Here is an 8,026-nt window from a genome sequence, read left to right as displayed (position 1 = left end):
TATCATCTGCTCCTCAATATCAAGTTGGCTTCATCTGCTCATCAATATGGAGGTGGTATCATGTGCTCTTCAATATCGAGGTGCTATCATGTGCTCCTTAATATCAAACTGCTTTCATATGTTCCTCAATATCGAGGTGCTTTCATCTGCTCCTCAATATCGAGGTGCTTTCATCTGCTCCTCAATATCAAGGTGCTATCATGTGCTCGTCAATAACGAGATGCTTTCATCTGCTCATCAATATCGAGGTGCTTTCATCTGCTGCTCAATATCGAGGTGCTTTCATCTGCTCCTCAATATCGATGTGCTTTCATCTGCTCCTCAATATCGATGTGCTTTAATCTGCTCCTCAATATCGAGGTGCTTTCACCTGCTTTCCAGTATCGATATGCTCTCACCTGCTCCTTAATATCGAGGTGCTTTCATCTGCTCATCAATTTCGAGGTGCTATCATCTGCTCCCCAATATCGATTTGCTTTCATTTGCTCATCAATATCTAGGTGATATTATCTGCTCCTCAATATCGAGGTGCTTTCATCTGCTAATCAATATGGAGCTGTTTACATCTGCTCCTCAATACCAAGGTGCTTTCATCTGCTCCTCAATATGAAGGTGCTTTCATCTGCTCCTCATTATTGTTGTGCTTTCATCTGCTCATCAATATCGAGATGCTTTCATCTGCTCCTCAATATTAAGGTGCTTTCATCTGCTCCTCAATATCAAGGTGCTTTCATCTGCTCCTCAGTATTAAGGTGCTTTCATCTGCTCCTCAATATCAAGGTGCTTTCATCTGCTCCTCAATAAAAAGGTGCTTTCATCTGCTCCTCAATATCGATGTGCTTTCATCTGCTCCTCAATATCGAGGTACTTTCATCTGCTCTTAAATATCGAGGTGCTATCATCTGCTCCTCAATATCGATGTTCTTTCATTTGCTCCTCAATATCGAGGTGGTATCATGTGCTCCTCAATATCGAGAGGCTTTCATCTGTTCCTCAATATCGAGTTGCTTTCATCTGCTCCTCAATATCGAGTTGGTATCATGTGCTCCTCAATATCAAGGTGCTTTCATCTCCTCCCTAATATCGAGTTGCTTCATCTGCTCCTCAATATCGAGGTTCTATCATGTGCTCGTCAATATCGAGGTGCTTTCATCTGCTCCTCAATATCGATGTGCTTTCATCTGTTCCTCAATTTGGAGGTGCTTTCATCTGCTCCTCAATATCGAGGTGCCTGCATCTGCTCCTCAATATCTATGTGCTTTCATCTGCTCCTCAATATCGAGGTGCTTTCATCTGCTCCTCAATATCAAGATGCTTTCATCTGCTCCTCAATATCGATGTGTTTTCAGCTGGTCCTCAATATAGAGGTGCATTCATCTGCTCCTCATTATCGGTGTGCTTTAATCTGTTTCTCAATATCGAGGTGCTTTCTTCTGCTCCTCAATATCGAGGTGCTTTCATCAGCTCCTCAATATCAAGGTGCTTTCATCTGCTCCTCAATATCGATGTGCTTTCATCTGCTCCTCAATATCGAAGTGCCACTCTAATACAGGAGATTGGCAGGGCGAGTAGAAGTAAAAATGTCTGTGTAATGGGGGACTTAATTATAGGAATGTAGACTGGGAAGACCTAGTTTTTGACCTGGACGTTGAGGATTTTCTTGAAGTTATACAAGATAACTTCCTTAAGCAGGCAGTTACTGAGCCTACCAGAGGGGATAACATATTAGACTTAGTCCCAACAAATAATGGAAACTTCCTACATGAGCTAGATGTTGGTCGGAGATATAGAAATAGTGACCACAAAACGGTTCGTTTTAGCTTTGACTGGGCAGTATCCCGCGAACCAAACCCAGTGTTAGTGCCAGATTTTAGACGAGCAAATTACGAGGGGCTTCGAAGACATCCTGAAGGGATATACTGGGGTAATTTAGGGATACATGAGAGCCAGGAGAACCAGGTAGAAATGTCTTACAATAATCTAGCTAGAGTAATAGCAGAGGGGCAAGGACAGCATATACCACAGCGAACACTTAAAAAAGAAAACAATGATCCTAAGTGGAAGATTCGTGGACTAAAACACGAGATAGGGTTAAAGAAGGGAATTTATCAGTAAATAACGAATGGTGAGACACATCTCAGGGGCCGGTATGTTGAACTATCTAGATTAGTGAAGAAAAACACCAGGATAGCAAAAAAGAATTATGAGATCAAAGCTACAAATGAGGCGAAAAGTAAGACTAAGGGCTTCTTTCAGATGTATAGAACAAAAACACGGGAGAAAATTGGACCGCTGTAAACAAACACAGGGGAGCTAGTAGAAAATTACGAAAATATGAGCACATTGTTGAACGACTACTTCCTTTCAGTATTCACACAAGAGGATCAAATGACTATTCCGGGAGGGGTTCAGGAGTACGAGGGCGGGTATGGCGATAAATTGAGGGATATAATTATTACCAGGCAAATAGTTCAGGATGAGATAGATAAGCTTAAGAAGAACAAGTCGCCAGGTCCTGACGGGATATTTCCGAGGTTATTAAAGGAATTAGGTGATGTACTCAGTGACCCACTAACCGACATCTTTAAGATGTCGGTAAACACTGGCTATGTGCCCAGCTTATGGAAAGTAGCTAATGTGACGCCGATTTTCAAAAAGGGGGACAGGTCGGCTGCTTCAAACTATCGCCAATTAGCTTAACATCGGTTATAGGCAAGATGCTGGAGTCCATAATAGCCAGGAACATTCGGGAGCATCTAGAGAAGCACTGCTTAATTCATGACTCGCAGCATGGGATCACGAAAGGTAGGTCATGCCTCACTAATGTCTTGTCCCTCTACAGTAAAGTATTTGAGGCGGAAGACAGAGATGAAAACTATGATGTAATCTATCTTGATTTTAGTAAAGCGTTTGACAAAGTTCCTCACCAAAGACTGTTGCTTTTAAATTACAGGCTCACGGTGTAGAGGATAAGGTTTTGAACTGGGTCAAGGCGTGGTTTAGCAATAGGAAGCAAAGAGTGCAAATCAATGGTAAAATATCTGACTGGGGATGTGTTAAGAGTGGGGTCCCACAAGGTTCGGTATTAGGTCCACTCTTTTTTATTATTTATATCAATGATTTAGATACAGGAATTAGTAGTGATGTCAGTAAATTTGCAGATGATACCAAGATTGGTAGTGTAATTGAGTCGGATCAGGACGCTAGTATTCTCCAGGATGAACTAAACAGATTGTATGACTGGGCGGATAAATGGCAGATGGAGTTCAATGTAGGGAAGTGCAGTATTCTGAGTGTAGGTAGGAACAACCCCTCTCACAACTATTGCTTAAATGACACTCTCATAAGCAGGTGCGAGAGAGATTTAGGGGTCTTAGTGAGCTCTGATCTCCGTCCAAGGGCACAATGCATTCAAGCTAGAAATCGAGCAAATAGGGTACTGGGATTTATTTCAAGGAGCGTAAGCAACAGAAGCGCCGAAGTCTTCCTCAAACTATATTTAGCATTAGTTAGACCTCATCTTGACTATGCGGTTCAGTTCTGGTCACCTTACTATAGAATGGATATCAAAATGTTAGAATCAGTGCAGAGGAGGATGACTAAGATGATTCAGGGGTTGAGAAACTTGCCATACGAGGAAAGACTCAAACAGTTAAACTTGCATTCTCTAGAAAGGCGAAGGGTGCGTGGATACATGATCGAGGTTTATAAATGGATGAAGGGCTTTAATAAGGGAGATATTCATAAGGTTTCGTTGGTAAGAGAACCGGGTAGGACACGAAGTAATGTGTTTAAACTGGATAAATTCAGATTTAACAGGGACATAGGCAAAAATTTGTTTACCAACAGGGTTGTGAATGAGTGGAATAGGCTTAGCAGTCATGTGGTAAGTGCCAATACAATTGTCACATTCAAAAATAGATTAGATAAATTCATGGACAGCGATACTAGGTGGGGTTAGATACACGGGAGTTTAGGGTCAAGGGAACTGCCTTGTATAGGCCTACCAGCCTCTTGCAGATTCCAACGTTCTTATGTTCTAATGTTATCTGACTGGCGAGATGTCAAAACCGGTGTTCCACAAGGGTCGATGTTGGGAAATGTTCTGTTTTTAGTGTACGTAAATGACATTGACGAGGGGCTATCGTGTAAAATATCGAAATTTGCCGACGATACAAACATAGCCAGCAGAGTCACTACGACAACGGATAAATAACACTTCCAAGCTGATCTCGATCGTTTGAGCAGTCCCAGTAGCTAAATTATATTGTTTGTTATAGGGTTGTTTATTTATTTATTTATTATGTTGTTTTAATTTGTTTTATTTTGTTTTGTTTTTGTTTTGTCTTGTTTTGCTTTGTTTACTTTGTTTTTTTTTTTCTTTTCCTTTTCTTTTCTTTTCTCTTGATGTTTTCTTTTCTTTTCTCATGATGTTTTCTTTTCTTTTCTTTCTGTTGGTGTTGCTGGCTGTGGATGAGCCTCCTCCTCCCCAGAAGACTCACACCACACCCCCCAACAGGCCCCAGGGGCCGAAAGCTCGATGACTTTTTAGTTATTTTCTTGATATTGTAATTTAATTTTCTTTTCTCGATGATTTAATTTCCTTTCTCTAGCCTCTATCTTGACTGTGTGGGTTAGCCTCCTTCTCCCCAGAGGAGATTCACCCGTCACCCACCCTGCGGCCCCAGGGGCCGAAAGGTGGATGACTTTTCTGTTTTCCTTTTCTTGATGTTTCTATCATCCTTTCTGGTGTTCCTGGGTCTGAACGAGCCGCTTTCCTCCCAGAAGAGACTCGCCCATAATTTTGTGATGTTGGTTTGGGCCGAAAGGTGGATGATTCTTTTCATTTCCATTTTCATTTTTCTAGTGTTACTTCTCTGCATTTTCCTTCCGGTGTTACTTCACATTTCTTCTTCTTGTGTTATTTATCTTCAAATTCCTTCTTCTTGTGTTACTCTTTTCAAATTCCTTCTTCTGTGTAACTCTTTTCAATACCTTCTTCTGTGTTACTCTTTTCAAATTCCTTCTTCTGTGTAACTCTTTTCAATACCTTCTTCTGTGTTACTCTTTTCAATACCTTCTTCTGTGTAACTCTTTTCAATACCTTCTTCTGTGTTACTCTTTTCAATACCTTCTTCTGTGTTACTCTTTTCAAATTCCTTCTTCTGTGTTACTCTTTTCAATACCTTCTTCTGTGTAACTCTTTTCAATACCTTCTTCTGTGTTACTCTTTTCAATACCTTCTTCTGTGTTACTCTTTTCAATACCTTCTTCTGTGTAACTCTTTTCAATACCTTCTTCTGTGTTACTCTTTTCAAAACCTTCTTATGTGTAACACTTTCCAATACCTTCTTCTGTGTTACTCTTTTCAATACCTTCTTCTGTGTAACTCTTTTCAATACCTTCTTCTGTGTTACTCTTTCAATACCTTCTTCTGTGTTACTCTTTCAATACCTTCTTCTGTGTAACTCTTTTCAATACCTTCTTCTGTGTTACTCTTTTCAATACCTTCTTCTGTGTAGCTCTTTTCAATACCTTCTTCTGTGTTACTCTTTTCAATACCTTCTTCTGTGCTACTCTTTTCAATACCTTCTTCTGTGTTACTCTTTTCAATACCTTCTTCTGTGTTACTCTTTTCAATACCTTCTTCTGTGTTACTCTTTTCAATACCTTCTTCTGTGTTACTCTTTTCAATACCTTCTTCTGTGTAACTCTTTTCAAATTCCTTTTTCTTGTGTAACTCTTTTCAAATTCCCTCTTCTTGTGTTACTCTTTTCAAATTCCTTTTTCTTGTGTTACTCTTTTCAACTTCCTTCTTCTTGTGTTACTTCATATGCCTTCTTCTAGTGTTACTTCTCTTCATTTTCCTTCTTCTGGTGTTCCCTTCTTCCCCTTCCTTCTCTCGGTGTTTCCATGTCGTCTTTTCCTGGTTTTGTATGTTGGAACGCGTTAGTCTCCTTCTCCCCAGAGAAGACCCGCCATACCAACATACAAGACGCTTTAAACAAAGCAAAACAAGACAATTTTTTTTTGGATTTTTTGTTTTTGGATTTTTTTTGGATTTTTCGTTTTTTATCGTAGTTGGCATGACACTTGCCTTGCTTAGGGGAATTGTACCTCCCCATGCGTCGAACCTTCCATTGGAACGTGTCATTAACGCGTCGTCTGGCTAATAAGAGGTCAGTAACTGCATGTCTTGCTGCCACTTCAAGCCCCCCCAACCCCCGGACCCTCGGGATCTCCGACACCTCCGTGGACGCTCCGGGGGAGCCGAGGCGCCCTGCCGGAGCCCTGAGCCCTGCGACGCTCGCCAGGAAGGCCTGTTCCGTTACTTTACTTCCCTGATTTGCTCACCACGGCCTTCGCCTTTGCTGTCCTTCATCTTCCACCTTTGATTAGATAGTTAGTGTAGCTTATCACAAACAGCCTCGTAAGGACCAGCAGGCCTGCTGTTGTTTGTTCTCTCTTTGTGTTTCTTTGTTCCTCCTCCTCCTCCTTTAAAAAGAAAAAAAAACAGACCTCGTGGTTGCCTTATATGAGGACTGTAAGAGAATAAAGTTACCTCCTCCTCCACCTTCACCTCCTCCTCCTTCTCCTTCTCCACCTCCACTTCCACCTCCACCTTCACCTCCTCCTCCTTCTCCATCTCCACCTCCACTTCCACCTCCACCTCCACCTCCACTTCCTCCTCCCTCTCGTTTCTCCACAAACCTCATAGTTTCAAAAATATTAACAGAAACACATCAAAACACTATACATATTACTTAATCTTGAGAGAGAGAGAGAGAGAGAGAGAGAGAGAGAGAGAGAGAGAGAGAGAGAGAGAGAGAGAGAGAGAGAGATATTAAAATAGGAATCGATTAATGAGTTGGGTTTGTAAACGCATTAGAACGGGACTAACTGTCAATAATATCGCGATCTAAGGATTATGGGGATTAAGGGAGTGACGATTATGGGATTAAGGGAGTGACAGTGGCTGGGAGGGACGGAGGGTTGGGAGGTGAGAGAGAGGATTGAGGGAGACCGGGAATGGGACAGAGAGAGAGGGAGAGCAGTGGAGAACGAGGTGAAGGAAATAACACGGATACACAAGGATATGAGGGGACTATTAACCCTGTAGCCACAGGGATCATGTTTCTTAATGGTCCTTCTGAGCGAGAAAAATGAGAAAAAAAATCATCACTCACACAAATCATTTCATAATATATACCAAAGCGTTTTGTGATCGGTTTATGCATCATCTATTTTTGGGGGGTCTATATCATGGCACAAATTTGGCCCGTCGCTGCTACACGGTAAAGCCACAAATTTGGCCCGAGGGGCCATGTTATAGGTTCCTTGCCAATTCAAACTAGCTTATTAAAGCCGTCGCCACGTGTTCTACCTGGCTCTTTTACAACTTTACAACCAAAACCCTATTTACATACCCTTATTCCATTTTTAAACCCATTTTTTATCTCGATCAAGTCTATTTAACCAGCCTTCCATATAAATTAAATAAAAAAAAAAATTTCATAAGGCATTTTTTAAGGCGTTTCTCTTGAATTTTTTCATCATATCATCCTCAGAGAATTTAACTACTTGATATCCACTCTACAGTGGGTGAGAGAGCTGAACGCTGCCGCGGAAATTAGGTCTAATAAATGCTATGTAGAGTTTGAGGATGACTTCAGCGCTCCTATTGCTTGCGCTCCTATTGCTTACGCTCCTCGAGATGAAACCCAGTACCCTATTTGCACGATTCTTAGCTTGAATGCACTGATGCAAAATGAACGGAGAACAAAGCTCACAAAATAGAACTGTTTTTATCGGGTCAAGTGTAGCGAGGGTATCGGTAAAAAGACACTGATAAAATGTTGTCAAGAAATCCTTGCATCTGTCTCATGGGCTGGACCTTGGCTACCGCTACCTTCCCTCATCCTCTCTCACCCGCTTCCTCTCTACCAGGGAATAATGGCCCGGGGCAACCCGAGGTCCACAGGGGGTCACCCGGCGACCTTGACCATAGACATGACAACGTCGCTGG

At 41.7% G+C, this 8,026-nt stretch overlaps 1 long non-coding RNA gene across 50 annotated transcripts; it reads right to left on the bottom strand.

Annotated features, from left to right (window-relative positions):
* Positions 1–4,614: 4,614 nt before the first annotated feature.
* On the bottom strand, positions 4,615–6,699 carry LOC126993868 (uncharacterized). Of its 50 annotated transcripts, none has more exons than XR_007748376.1 (5): positions 5,590–6,644; positions 5,455–5,508; positions 5,349–5,402; positions 5,214–5,294; positions 4,615–5,131 (listed from the first exon to the last, which is right to left on the bottom strand). It is a non-coding gene; the product is annotated as an uncharacterized LOC126993868 (long non-coding RNA). The 50 variants fall into 50 exon arrangements; XR_007748378.1 differs by having other exon boundaries at positions 5,187–5,267; XR_007748380.1 differs by having other exon boundaries at positions 4,615–5,104; positions 5,187–5,267.
* Between the last annotated feature and the right edge of the window lie 1,327 nt (positions 6,700–8,026).

Source organism: Eriocheir sinensis, unplaced genomic scaffold, assembly GCF_024679095.1.
Source record: "Eriocheir sinensis breed Jianghai 21 unplaced genomic scaffold, ASM2467909v1 Scaffold693, whole genome shotgun sequence".
In the NCBI taxonomy this organism is placed as follows: domain Eukaryota; kingdom Metazoa; phylum Arthropoda; class Malacostraca; order Decapoda; family Varunidae; genus Eriocheir; species Eriocheir sinensis.
The sequence above is the reverse complement of the archived record's forward strand: the minus strand, read 5'-3'. Positions and strand labels throughout refer to the sequence as shown.